The sequence below is a fragment of the Mytilus trossulus genome, chromosome 4, assembly GCF_036588685.1.
Source record: "Mytilus trossulus isolate FHL-02 chromosome 4, PNRI_Mtr1.1.1.hap1, whole genome shotgun sequence".
Lineage (NCBI taxonomy): Eukaryota > Metazoa > Mollusca > Bivalvia > Mytilida > Mytilidae > Mytilus > Mytilus trossulus.
This window is the reverse complement of record NC_086376.1, coordinates 24,140,990-24,156,203: the sequence shown is the minus strand read 5'-3', so window position 1 is coordinate 24,156,203 and position 15,214 is coordinate 24,140,990. Positions and strand designations below refer to the sequence as shown.

The following is a 15,214-nucleotide window of genomic DNA, read 5'->3' as shown; positions in this document are numbered from 1 at the left end:
TTTCAATTTCAAACGGAAAACTTCACACTAAAATGTACGACAAAAGAGACGATTTTTCATTTCCTATTGTTAATTTTCCTTTTTTAGACGGCGATGTGCCTTTGGCTCCATCATACGGTGTTTATATATCGCAACTCGTTCGGTTTGCCCGTGTGTGTTCTGATGTCATAGATTTAAACGAACGTAATCAATGCATCACTGGTAAATTGTTGTGTCAGGGATTTCGATACCATAAATTACTTAAAACTTTTACTAAATTCTTTCATAGATACAAAGATTTGATTAGTAAATTTGGCTATACCTGTAGAAAGCTTATTAAAGATGGTATTTCTCATCCTAAATTTTATGGTAATATTGTACTTAAAGCGAGGAAATCACTATGTGATCCTTGTAAACTCATCGAACCTTTAAACAAACTTATAAGTAAGGGTTATCGTACCAATATTGTAATTAGATCTCTGAATATAGTTCACATTGGCACTAATATTGATTTTGTCATTAGCAAATTAAAACATAACTAAATTTCATTATCTTTTGAGGCGAGATGTATAGGGGACACAGCCACGTTAACTTTTATTTCTATAGAAGTCGCTCTTCACTATACTACTACCTGTCGATACATTTATTTTTGGCATTGCACAAGTCATGTCTTCTTTGACTATAAATGACGTTAAAATACTAAATCCCTGTGATGTGTTTTAGTCGATTTTAGTCTCTGATGCATGATTTTTTACTATTAATTGGTTTTGGCTTTTAACTAGCTGTCAGTAACTGCGAGTACTCTCAAATCATATTTTCTTGTTAATTCGACCTGTTGATACTGTTTATAATGCTTTTTTGTCATTTTTTTATTTATATGGATGTTGGCTGTATACCAGCTTTGATTATTTGTAATATCTTCAATTTTTCACTTATTCTTACAACATTTGTATAAACTTCAAGATTATAAAAAACCGGTTTTTTTCTAAAGTGAACATTGATTGGTTAAATATTTCTCAGTGTGTTTGAATTTGTTTGATAGCCTTTTGGTCATGACTGTTTGTCTCTAATATTTAATTAACTGTGCATTTGTATTCAGATATCGCAGATCAAATTTATTCGGTCTTTGTGTAATCATACGTTTTTTGATTGAGTTAAGTCTGCTAATTGATATTTTATCGTATGTTTTTATATGTTGTGATGTTATGCTATTGTTTCAGAAAAAGGGAGAAGGTTTGGGCCCATTAAAACGTTTAATCCCGCTGCAAATGTTTGCACCTGTCCTAAGTCAGGAATCTGATGTACAGTAGTTGTCGTTTGTTTATGTAATATATACGTGTTTCTCGTTTTGTTTATATAGATTAGACCGTTGGTTTTCCCGTTTGAATGGTTTTACACTAGTAATTTTGGGGCCCTTTATAGCTTGTTGTTCGGTGTGAGCCAAGACTCCGTGTTGAAGGCCGTACTTTAACCTATAATGGTTTAATTTTTAAATTGTTATTTGGATGGAGAGTTGTCTCATTGGCACTCACACCACATCTTCCTATATCTAACAACGAGTCAAGACGATATGGCAAGTGATTAGCTGAGTCAAAAACACAAGCATTATATGTCTCTGGCTACATATATTAAACAGTAGGTTTTTTTTTTTATTCTTTATTTCAACAATAATTTCAAATTGCGAAAAAAAGAGCCGATCACAATCAGTAGACATTCATTTGATTCCAAATGTTGAGAATTACGTCTTCCACATTTTCCACATAAATGGTGTAATATCATAATTTTTACTAGTAGTCGAGTTTGCTCAGAGTAATAAAGAGAAAGCAATAAATAAAACTGTGCGTCTCTTTATAACACAAATAGTGTTGGATTCCCTTTCATAATTTCCTTGATTAACATATGTTAACAATTGAACAAAGAAACTCAAATGGTAAAAGTAAAGCAAACTATTGAAAGTTTTACGCGGAACTCCGAACGCAACTATCATAGTGGTTTACCATTATGGAAAACCTGAGTATAAATGGCCAGGGATAAGTTTCACTTGTCGTTTTACAATCCTGTCATCTTTTCCTTCATTATAACATCACCGAATCTAAATAACATTTAGTACCAAAGATTTTCTAGTTATGACCAACGCGACAGATGTTAAAAGTGGAGGAAGAACTGTTTACACTTTGAAAGTACTTCAGTTAAATCATGAAAATAGATGTAGTTCGTGCTTCTCAATCTAATTTAGTTTACTGCTTTATGTATTTGTTTATGTTAAAAGCCGATTCTAACTTTGACCAAGGTATTGTAAAAGTAAAATCACAAAAATACTCAATGGAAAATACAAAAAGGAAAGTCTCTAATCAAATGACAAAATCAAAAGTCCAAACACATCAAATGACTGAATAACAACGGTTATATTCTTGACTTGGTACGGGCATTTTCTTATGTAGAAAAAAAGTGTATTAAACCTGGTATTAAAGCTAGATAAACCTCTCATTTATATAGTAGGGGGCGAAAGATACCAGAAGAACAGTCAAACTCAAAGATAGAATATAATCTGACAACGACATGGCTAAAAATGAAAGAAGACAAACAGACAAATAAAAGTACACATGACATAAGATAGAAAACTAAACTTAACTATTTGGAACTATTGGTTTAATAGCTTCCTTGAGAGCAGTAACCCTTTTTCAAGAAAAACCATGATACGTGCACGGGAATATCGTATCAATTGGTAGATATATGCTACGTATGCAAGCGCTGCTGGAATGTTGTTACTTAGAAATGTAAAATTCACAATTGGTTTATGACATTCGCATCCGTGAAATTTCATTATATTGGCACGGATGTGTGAACAAATCGAATATATAGACAAGATAGGTAAAACTGTAACAAATAGGGGAACAGTAGCAACACAAACCCCACCAACAACTGGGGTTGATCTCTGTCTGTTTTTATTGACACCTTTAATTTTCTTCGTCCATTTTGATACGTAGATTAGTTACAAGAATATTGATGAAGAATATAAGCACAGGTTGTTATTTGCATGTAACATTATTTACTGGTCAAGTATCTCTTATAACAAGGATTTAAACAAAATGCATGTTTCGTTACCATAGTAAATGTATTAAACAAAAATGAGCGAAAAGTGGTACAGATTCAAACATTTGTTGTTTAGCAAAACACTAGTAATCATTTCCAAAATTATTTTACGACAACGGCTGATCGTTGTTAAGGTACAATTGAAGACCTGTTTAGAAATAGCTCCTACTGCCATAAATAAAGGATTTAAGACTGACAGAGTCATCAATGTATGTACCACTTTTCAAATTGGCCTAAAAACATGCCCACTTATTGAAGTTATGGAATATTTTAGGATGTTCTTGGTAAAAAAAAATCTTTGCATGCAATTTTGTCTCATTTAAAAAAAAAGTCTAATAATTGTTGATAATAGATACCATGTTCACATAATAGGTATCATGTTGTACATTTTTACTGAAAAGGACTTATTTCATATGTCATGAAAAGTTTTTTTACATATAAATTTATAATTTTATATTTTCAAAAATACCTACAAAGGACTGGAAACTGCAATGTTAACTGATTTTGACAAATAATTTCAGTTGAGTGATAACATCTATACGAAATAAAATCATTAATTATGTGGACAGTAAAATATATATTGTTATTTGAATACAAACGTATTCAATTGAATACAAACTTATTCAATTCCGTTAGACACGTCCACCAACACACAGTCTTCAACATATTTTAGTACATTTATTTAAATATGGCAGCCGGTTAAGTGTTAATATTTTATGTAGGTATATCATATAGTCTTAATGATATCAAAACTCAGTTAGTTTAAAAGCTAGTTGATTAATACACTGTGAGTAAAAAAAAGGTATAGTGTAAATTCGTCGATTTAACGTTGTAATAAGCCATAGATGCCGCTACCTATCAAATATGTAAATGTAACAACCACTCTTATCCATCAGGTATAGTTGATTGCTGTATTCGTCAAATTCAATTCCATATACATTTTGTAGTTGGTCATTTTCACAATGTGCTTTTAAAACTAGGCTCCATTTTTGTTGGTCAATATTCACTTTGAAAACTTGATTTTGTGTGTTGGTAATCAATAACGTATGACCTCCAAAACTGGTCATACAATTTGGTACCTCTGAACCTGGTACTTCCATTGTGATCATTCTTGAAGATGATGTATTTAAAAAAATTATCGAACAACACCCCTGTTTTGCTATAGCAATAATTCTAGTATTGACTACACACAGTTCCGGTTATGTTTTCAAATGATTTTGTTACATTGCCTTTGACGTCCATCACTTTAAGTCCTTTACTCTCACAATTCACAAACAGTTTATTTTGTGTAATGTCTATCCCAAAGCAATGGTCACCGACATGTACAGTGTGCATGCAGGTTAACGTTTGTGTATTTACAAATACGATTTCCATACAGGCTGTAACGGCTATTGTGTTGTCGTCAATTATTGCAATTGAACTCGGAGGGTATTGTAGATAAATTTTGCTTTCTTTCTTACTCTCCATGTTATAAAACAACAAATACTTTTCTGACGATGTCCATACTACAAAAGACTTCTTGGAAATACTTTTGATATAATGTGCATAATTGGAATTCGCATTAATTGATGGTAGACAAATGTTTCTCTTATATTTAAACGTATAGTTAGTTGATAATGGAGATATTATAAAATCAGGTAATTTGGTAGCTCTGCCCTTTTTCTGAGATTTATCTAATGGCACTATTTCTTCTGCTTCAACGGTAGAGGAAGCTGTTTCTTCGTGTTCATCCTCCACAGGTAATGACTGCATATCAAAATCACAGTGATCTCTATCAAATTCTATTGTTTTCGTAAACTTTACACTTCCCGACTCTTTATCAATACATGATCCAACCCTACAATTCGAAGATATAATTTGAAAAGAAGAAACACTATTTTCAACGAACAATTCTTTCGAATTTAACTTGTCCTGAATGTATCGTTGTAGCAAAAATATTTCTTTATTTGATTTTATATCCGTTTCTAGCATAGTGTGGATCATTTCCTGTTCTTTGCCAAGTTCAGTTGTTTTCTTCTTGTTTTCTTTATTTTGTTTCCTAAGCTTATTCTTTTCGGCCTTAAAAGATTTATTAACTTCTTGTTGTATATTAGTTTGAATACTATCTAAAGCATGATTAATTTTCACCCGATGAATCTGCATCTGGCGAGATATGTCTTCTTTAGCTTTGTCCAATTCCGCTATATTTACATCTGTTAAACAAGTTAGTTTGCTCAGCTTTTCAGCTACGTGTTCGTACCTGTTTTTCATATGCTTGAGGTCACTCGTTAAATCAGTTTCGCTAACAATTTCTTCTATCTTCTCAACTTTTCGGCAATCTACATGCGTTTCTCGTTTACATATAATACAACAAAAACACTCATGTTCTTTACAGACATACTCCAAATCTTTCTCTGTATGATGAACACATTTGATCTCAACTGATTTTAGAATTGGTAGTATTGATTCATATTGTTTTCTCGAAATTAAGCTGTGGTCTTTTGTTGCTGTAAGAGCTTTATGATAACTACTACATTCTAAGCATAACCGTTCGTGACATGACATACACCACTGAACTGCAGAATTCTTTTTATCCAACCGATTACAAGGTTCACATTCCATTTCACACAAGTTGTCTGAAAGAGGAAAACATTCTAAATCAATAGGTTCACCCCTCTTGTATACTAGTAAATATTGACAAAAAACGCGCATGTTCTAGGACGTTATGTGACATTTTTTTGCATTATGTTTTGTTGTTGTGAATAATGCTTTGAGAAAAATCCGATTTAATTCATATAAAAGTTTCAAAATGCGAGTTTAAACTATTGCGATTATAACCTATTTTTAACCTATATAAACCTGAATTTACTGTAAACGAAAAAATATAATAAACAGTTAGAACAAAAGACTTCATCAGAAGATTATGTTCCGTTTAGAGAAATGACTGTTGCTTTAGGATTTTAGTTATGTATAAAAATTTTTGTATATATACAGGTATTGACAATTTAGAAGAAGTGGACTCGTAAATGTTCGAAGTTGATCACACATTCAAATCAACTACTTAAATTTAAGAGACGCGCAAGATACCATGAGACATTCAAAATACTTAGTTAAAAACGAATTGACAACAACATGAAAACAAACAACGAAACTCTAGCAAATAAGCAACAGTATGCAAAATCAAATAAAAGGCTGCGCTTTAGCGCATGATACGCCCGTTGCTCTTTTAACTTGTCTTTTAATGAATTTATATGATCAACTAGAAATAGTGTGAGCCCTGTCAAATACCCCCCCTAAATAATAAATAAAAATGCCAAAAAAAATTGGCCCTATTAAGGCTACCTAAAATTTAACTAAGTTTGTTGTCTTAATTTTTCATCCATACATGCTATCTTGTTCACAACACACTTTTTGAGTACCAAGTACCTTTTATATTTATAAAATGGAAAGGGAGCTTATGTGAGTTATTGTCTGAAGTGTGGACGACGGACGGACAACGGTATACCATAATATGTCCCGTCTGAAAGACGACGGGCGTATAAAAATAGCAAAAAAGACTACAATGACAATGAGGAGCAGCAAGAAGATAACAGGGAAAGTGAAGATGGTGAAAGTGACTCTACTGAAAGTTATGATCTAAATGAGGAAGTAGGTGATGAAAGTAAGGATTTCATTGATGATGAAGATAAAGATTACATTGATGATGGAGATGAGGATTTCATTGATGATGAGGATAAGGATTTCATTGATGATGAGGAGGCCTCTTCTGAGATTAAAAATGAGGATTTTTCTGATGATGAGGACAGTGATTACAGTGAAGAAGACACTGATGATTAAACCTAGTTCAGCTTTTCAATATTTAGCATAAAAAACAAATATCATTAACATTGGCATATAACATAGAAGTCTTCAATGCAATATAAGGAAAGTGATATTATGGGTTTAGTAATTCTATGGCTGATTTCCAAATTTTATAGTAGTTTGAAAGAAGGTAATTTTCTTGGGGTATATTGATTGAACCTTTTTATTGTTTAGAATATTCACAAGATGAACATTTAAGGAATATTTAGTCACATGTTAGGATTTTTATGTTGTCACTTGTTCACTTATTATGTGCTATTGTAGACTGGTTATGTTTTATAACATTTTTTATTGCGCTCAACCCTTCCACCGAAACCTATAAAAACTCTTTAAAAAAGCTGCGATGCTAAGGTATCATTTGTGATTGCAATTGCAACTAATTTTAACAAGAGTAAAACATCCTATATGCAAAAACAGTATTTGATTTTTATCCATAGCTTAGATAGTAAAAATGTTATCATAAAATGATATATGCCTCAGGGAACAGTTAGTATCTCAGGGACTGCTAATGTGCTTTCATCCTTGCAACCTTTCACTAATAGTACAAACGTATGACATTCATGGAACCTATTTTTTACAAGAAATTTAATGTTTTAACTAAAGATTTTACAAATATTATGTTTTTTTCATCAGATTTTATTCAATATTATTTGTTACATCAATAGATATAAACAATTCACCAAAGTTTCATGGACATTGGTGAAAGCCTTTTTGAGTTATTGTCCGAAGTGTTAAAAATTCCCCTTTTTTGATGAATAAAGCCCCATAAATCCAAAACTTAAAATCTGAAATTTATAAAAATTGAAAGGGAGCTTACATCAATAGATATAAACAATTCACCAAAGTTTCATGAACATTGGTGAATGCCTTTTTGAGTTATTGTCCGAAGTATTAAAAATCACCTTTTTTTATGAATAAAGTCCCATAAATCCAAAACTGAAAATCTGAAATTAAAAAAAAACGAAAGGGAGCTTACATCAATAGATATAGACAATTCACCAAAGTTTCATGGACATTGGTGAAAGCCTTTCTGAGTTTTGTCCGAAGTGTTGAAAACCCCCCTTTGTTTATGAATAAAGCCCCATAAATCCAAAACTTAAAATCTGAAATTAAAAAAAAACGAAAGGGAGCTTACGTCAATAGATATAAACAATTCACTTAAGTTTCGTGGAAATTGGTGAAAGTGTTTTTGAGTTATTGTCCGAAGTGTGGACGACGGACGGACTGACGGACGGACAGACGGACGGACAACGGTATACCATAATACGTCCTGTCCCGGGCGTATAAAAACAATTACAATCAAACATGTTTTAAGAGACCACTCAAGAGAGAGTCAAAAAGTTTTCTCTTACTACAGGTTAAATTTATATGAAATGTACTACAAAGGGATCTAAATTTGGTTGTCTTTAAGGGGGCTCGCGGGTCTAAATCATTTTTTTTAATTTAATATAGGATTTCGCTATATTTTTCTATAAATGAACTTTATCTTATACTTAATAGAAAAATGAAATAAAAAAGTGGGGTCACCGTTCATTTACGCTCACAAACTTCCATCGAAAGAAGCATACATTTTTGTCAATGTCCTTTTTTTCTTTTGAACTAATAGAGATTATAAAAATTTCATATTTTCAATAATCTGGTTTAATTCAATCAAATATTTGTGTGGGTGTGTGGGTGTTGCAGCCTGTAGCTTATTGCCATATTCGGCATGGCCATAGAGGGCGCTCGCAGCTTGAATCAGAATTTTGGAATTCCCGTATCAGCTTGAATTAGAATTTTGGAATTCCCGAATCGGGCACTTGTTAATTTGCTGTCGACTAGAAAGCAGGTGTTACACAAATTAGTTAAACTTTTAAAAGAAAAAGAAAAGATGCCAAACAAGAGAAATGCCGTAGGATCGCCATCAAGGGCCATGGGAAAGAAGAGAAGAACGGCTAACAGGACAGGCGGACAGATAATGCAGAACGAGGAAATAACCCAAAAGAAGGACGGAGCTGGCCGGAGAAGAATTGCAAAGAAAACCCAAGGGGTCGGACACGTGGTGGCAGAAGGACCGGTGGAAACTACTGATTTTTCATCAGGTAATGAGTCGGAGGAGGATGCACGAGCGTTCACCTCTTTAAGGCACGACCCGTTACACAAAAACTTTGAAATTGCAAATAATTCCATTGATTTCACTCCTTCACAATAATCTAGCATTCATGACACAGTGGGGGAACACGTGCCTTTTAAAATTAAGGAAAAAATTTGGGAGGGAAAGTTTATTGAGCTGCATTCTCTTTTGAGAACGCAAAAAGCAATGGAAGAGGTGGACGAGGGCGATTTGAAATTAAAAAGGGGAAAAATTTGCATTGAATAAAGATCGTCGAGTGTTAATTTGTCCATAAATGAATGGACTTCAGCATTCATGGTTTTTATGAGTGTCTACATTGAGAAATACTGCACACGGGCACAGGAATTGTTAAAATATATGCGCGATATAAGACTAGCGGCAACGAGGTCAGAAAACTGGGCCACCTATGACGAGCAATTTAGGCTAAAAATAGAGAAGAATCCAAATTTATCTTGGGGAAATATACACGGTGAATATTGGCTATTACACATCACATCTCCCATAGTACAAAACAGCGTGTCAGTGCAATCACAGGGTTAAAGGACAAATACACAACATCCGCTAATCTGATGATTATAAATTCCTAACTGTCAGTATTAATTATAAGCCGATTCAACTATAAATTAGTGATAACGTATAATGTAAACATAACCAGACAAGGTCGTTAAACTCTTCCATTTGTTTGTTGTTAACATAACAATCCTCCCCCTTTTAATTAAGAAGATCAAGATAAACAAGATTAATCTCTAGTGAATGAAAGCAATTAATTCACTTTGCACTCAATTGAACTAAATAGCTACATGTCAAGTTTTAATGTTCAATTATGAAATCCTAAACCTACAGTTATATCACTGCACTAACTTAACCACAATTAGTTACAGTCATATATGTTTTCAATAAGCCTCTCTCAGTCTGGTGCCTTTCTTACTCTTTATGTGCGGTGCATAACTATAGTATCATTAGCATCTACTTCAATTGTTTTCGGTTATTTTAGTTTGTTCGGATTCATTCTTATTTTCAGATTTTTCGGTATCGCAAGTGAATTACATGTTGGTTAGGTTATTAATTCAGTGTAAATATCAGATATGGTAATTTCAAGTATGTTTGGTATGTTTTTATTTTCCTGCGGTATGAAGTTACGAATCTGAAAAATATGTCACTTCTAGATAAGTTACTGTTACGAGTTTATGAACGATAGCTCCTTGTTTCCACTTGTTATTGTCTCTATAGTCTCTTTAAGATTTGAACTCCCTACTGGATGCAAAAAGAATATTTGTTTTTACCATCTCCCCATTTTATTATTATTCTCTGTGGAGCTATTGATTTGACATATTTAGAATTGACATCAAATGGTTTAATTGAAAATGAAAAAAATGGTCTACCCTACGTAACCAGGCTTTATTTAAAAAGGTTATTATAATATGGCCTTTATTGCTACAGTGCGATACTGGCATGTTGCACCCTTGAATGTGGGTGCAATAATAGAACAGAACAGAAAAAGAGTGATTTAGTGGCCAACAAAATCTTTGTTACGGAAAAGAGGGGTAAAGCTATATTACATGAGAACATTAGGGCAAGTGAAGTGTCTTTATACAAAACAAATGGAACTTATTTGTCACAAACTGGAAATCAGGTTTTTCTTGAATAATATACAAGGGTTTGTGTAGGGGGGAGTCGGTCCTACGCACAACATAATCAACTTTTCCTTAGAGTCAATAAAGAAAATTTTGTGGAGGTGAGAACCCATGTCAGATTTGGAAGCTGACTTGGGCTCTCATGTGGCGGTCCAGGGAGACTGGTAGTGATTGGGGGATTATTTCACTCGGCCCTTGCTCTGGGCCTGACAAGTTATAAAATTTGCAGGTTTGGAAAATGTGGTTAGTGGTAACGGTGTGGTCTACAGATGGGTGACTCTGGGACCTCCTCCACCTCATCTCATAGAGGGGAGGCCTACACCTGCCAACAGGTGGGGCGCTAACTGGAGCATTGGTAATACGAGTGTTTTCCCCGGTCACTCCCCATGGTAGGTGGTGGTGTAACCGTGTTTAACTACCAGGGGTTTTATGACACTATGTCAACATAGGTCAGCTGATAGCCATTGTGTGTAGGTAATCAGTAGTCACCCTGGCGCCTCAACAAAATATCATAGAATACTCTGTAGCCAAAGTATTGCCAAAAAGTAAAAAATGTATATTCTAGTCATGAAAATGTAAATACAAGTTGGTGTAATAAAATGTATGTTTAATTCAAAGGATTGTTTTTGTATAAGTTGTATATGAATTACAGAGGATGGAACCTCTACACAAATGAGTATAATATACAGAAAGTCTTTAGTTAGTATTTGGTATTTGTGAATTATAATTCACAACAGAAAAAGGGAGACAACTCTTGTTTAAGTTTTAATATGTTTAGAAAATACGTCAACAACTCTGGATCGTTGTTTTTCATCTCATTGTTATTCGTTCAGTATTGAAATAGGGTCTTCATATATGAGTATTGCAATTAATAGAGATTATAAAAATTTCATATTTTCAATAATCGGTTACGGTAAATTTCAAAATTCTAAGATAAATCAAATTAACCTCATACGTATTAAAATTCATCTACGCTATAAAAAAAATTAAAAAAAAGACTTAACACGTCACGTCTATATTTAGGTATCTTGGCTGATCTGCACAAAACCGCTTAACTTGAGATTTCAAATCGTAGCACTAATTTATCATGAAAGGACATGTAGAAAAATCCATCCGTTCGGAACAAAGCTTTACTTAAGTTTTTGGATGTTTTAGATAAATTACATGCTTTGGATGTGTTTTTTTTACTCTAGATCTGTTGACAGTTATGACTTTTCAACTCTTTACACTACAATTTCACACAATCGTATCCGCTAAAAGTTTTCGCATTTATTTGAATGGTCGTTCGGTAAATCTGAATGCAAATATATTTGCTGCTTCTCATTTAAAGCATTCTTCTCAAATATGAAAGGTAAATATTCTCGATATACTCACAGGAAGTTTGGTGAAATGATTTAAGCTATTCATTTTCTTTTTGGATTATATCAATGGATGTTTCGGCAACATAACTGACAGGTTGAAGGTTATTTAGTTTAAAACTTATCCAAGGAATAGATAACCTTAGCCGTTTTTGGCACAACTTTTTTGGAATTTTGGGTCCTCAATGTTCTTCAACTGTGTACTTGTTTGGCCTTTTAACAGTTTTGATATGAGCGTCACTGATGAGTCTTATGTAGACGAAACGCGCGTCTGGCGTATTAAATTATAATCCTGGTACCTTCGATAACTATTTTACCATCTTTACTTAATTCTTCCATAGATATAAGATTTGATTCTGGAGTTTGGTTTTACCTATTGAAAACTTGTTTCAAACGGGAGAGCATATCCTCATATTTTTGGAGACGTTGTAACCTTATCTGGAAATTCAGAAACGAACCGTGTCAACTTTTTCTAAAATGTTATCGATTCAAAACTGTAATTAGATCTATTAATATTGTTTAAGCGGTATTGATACTGATTTAGTTATCAGTAAATTAAAAGTTAACTAAATATTATTATTATACATTCATGCACTTTCATAGATCTACAATCTGTCGATACCTGCAACAAAAATATATATGTTGGCATTGCACAAGTCATGTTTTTCTCTGACGGTTTTAGCTATACACTAAATGCATTGCATATTGGATGTGTATAGATTGATGATTTATTCTAAGATGCATGACTTTTTTTATCAGTTGGGTTTTGCTCATTGTTGAAGACCGTACGCTGACCTATATATATAGGTGTTAGTTTCTGTGTCATTTTGTCTCTTGTGAAGAGTTTTCTCATTGGCAATCATACCGCATCTTCTTTTTTTTTAAATTAAGTAGCTGTATGAATAAGGGCCATGACAAATACATATAACTTGAAATTCTATACACATTGAATTTGCTATTGTTAGCTAGGATAGATTGATCAATTAAAGCTGTTGTTCATAATTTATTAACAGTATTGAGGCAATTATAAGCTATTGTACATTACTAGTTTTATCATTCAATAGATAAACTTTGATGGCCTAGAAATAAGTAAATAAGTTTTCATAATACTGACCAACGGCCGGTAGCCGTTATTATATAGGCGTTGGCAATGGACGTTATAATAACATGGATGGATGGATGGATGCATGCCATTTTCAACAATATATTTATATCGTGGTCTTAAGTTTTTAATGGAGAACCATTGACTTCAAGCAGGAAACGTCATTAAAATTGGTTTAACATCACTTACCACGTGCAGGTTTTGAAATCACAACCTCTGTGTTGAGAGGTACAGTAGATACACTAAGTGGACCACTCCACTATACAGGTCGCCGAAAATGATAAAAGGTACGGGGTTAGATTCCTACACCTGGAATGACAAAGTTGTTAATGTTCAGCTAGAGATATAAACTTTTAAATCACATAGAATATAATGTATTTTTATTTTTCACAATTTGTTTGTCTTATAAAGAAGATGTGGTATGATTGTCAATGAGACAACTCTACACAAGAGACTAAAATGACACAGAAATTAACAACTATTATAGGTCACCGTACGGCCTCCAACAATGAGCAAGGCCATACCGCATGGCCAGCTATATAAAGCCCCGAAATGACAATGTAAAATAATTCAAACGAGAAAACTAACGGCCTTATTTATATAAAAAAAATGAATGAAAAACAATTATGTAAATGTTTCACATATACAAACGACAACTATTGAATTACAGGCTTCTGACTTGGGACAGGCACATATATACATACTGTGGCGGAGTTAACTTCTAACATGATGTTTATTCAGACAAAATGATTGATAAAATGTATAATTGTGGATTCAATTATTATTTTTTTATACCATTTTCGCAGAAAATCAAATTCGTGTTATTATGTTTTGTATTACGTATATTTCGTTGAACATACAAGTTAGGGGTTAACCTTAACCCTACATTTTTTACAAAAATAATAATAAATCAACAGAATAGAAGTAAAACGGTTACCATCAGTAATTTATATATGTATGAAGAAGAAAATTGGAAGTCCCGGTACGTTACAAGTGATAGGTGTAATTGGTATATTATATTAATTTTACAGTGTATTTTATACTAGTGAAAAGATCCCCCCAACCAATGTTTAAACCTGACATCCGGAAAAAACCCACTTTTTTCATGATTTTATTTCAGAAATCTTAGCATTGATTCCTTTCGTTTAATACTTTTATAAATATTGATATCTTTTGATATTCGTTCCATATTACATGTTTTGATTGATTGTTGGTTGTCAAACGTCCAGTCGCAAATATTTCATGCATGTTCAGGACGATCTATATAATGATATTCGTTCCATTTTTTGATATGGCTATATAAGGATACTGATTAATTTGCAGTTAAACAAATAGAAGGACGTCAGAAAAATACAGCACTAAAAGTATAAAAGGTTAAATTCGTTCTAGCTTGGAATTTATTTCTTAGAGAACGTATGTGATGGGTTATTGACATACCTTCTATTCAATACTGTTACTTGCATTGCAGTAGGAATTATTTATTCTCTATTGTCTTGTCTAGATTGTGGTCACATTCGTCAATACTCCGTATTTTTACATATATGTTGTTGATTTCAATTTGATAATATATAGTATTAAAAAAACGTAAATTGCTAGAAAATGAAACTGCTCATTTTTACGGGCATAGAACGAATCAAGTCCATTATTTGTTCGCTTTGAATAACATGGAACTACTGCTAAACTTTTAGGTGGAAACAGAATTATCAGTTACATAGTATTCGGTCCGACATTCGACACCACTTAGAGATAAAAATGTGTTTAATCAAATAAACAGTAAATGTTTATGCAGAAATAGCCCTGTAATAAATAGAAAATTTACAGACTGTTTCAATTTCATATTTAACGTTAAAGTTCCAAAAATTCTCAGTATCCAATACATATACCGACTTACGTTTAATGGTGTTCTGGTGCAGACATGACAGTCCTCTTATCGACTTGACACATCACTAACGTACGTACATGGATTGTAACAGTTGGGTTTCCTAATCAATAAGCAGAGAAATGATAGATTGAAATCTTTATCAATAAAATATAACATTTAACAACAAGTAAAACATGGTTATTTTTTTCAGTTTAAAGACGTATAATTTTCCTG

General features: G+C 32.8%; 1 long non-coding RNA gene across 1 annotated transcript; it reads right to left on the bottom strand.

Moving 5' to 3' along the window:
- Positions 1 to 5,309: 5,309 nt before the first annotated feature.
- On the bottom strand, positions 5,310 to 15,071 carry LOC134713823 (uncharacterized). The gene is made up of 3 exons (XR_010106396.1): positions 15,011 to 15,071; positions 13,309 to 13,428; positions 5,310 to 5,687 (listed from the first exon to the last, which is right to left on the bottom strand). It is a non-coding gene; the product is annotated as an uncharacterized LOC134713823 (long non-coding RNA).
- Positions 15,072 to 15,214: the final 143 nt, after the last annotated feature.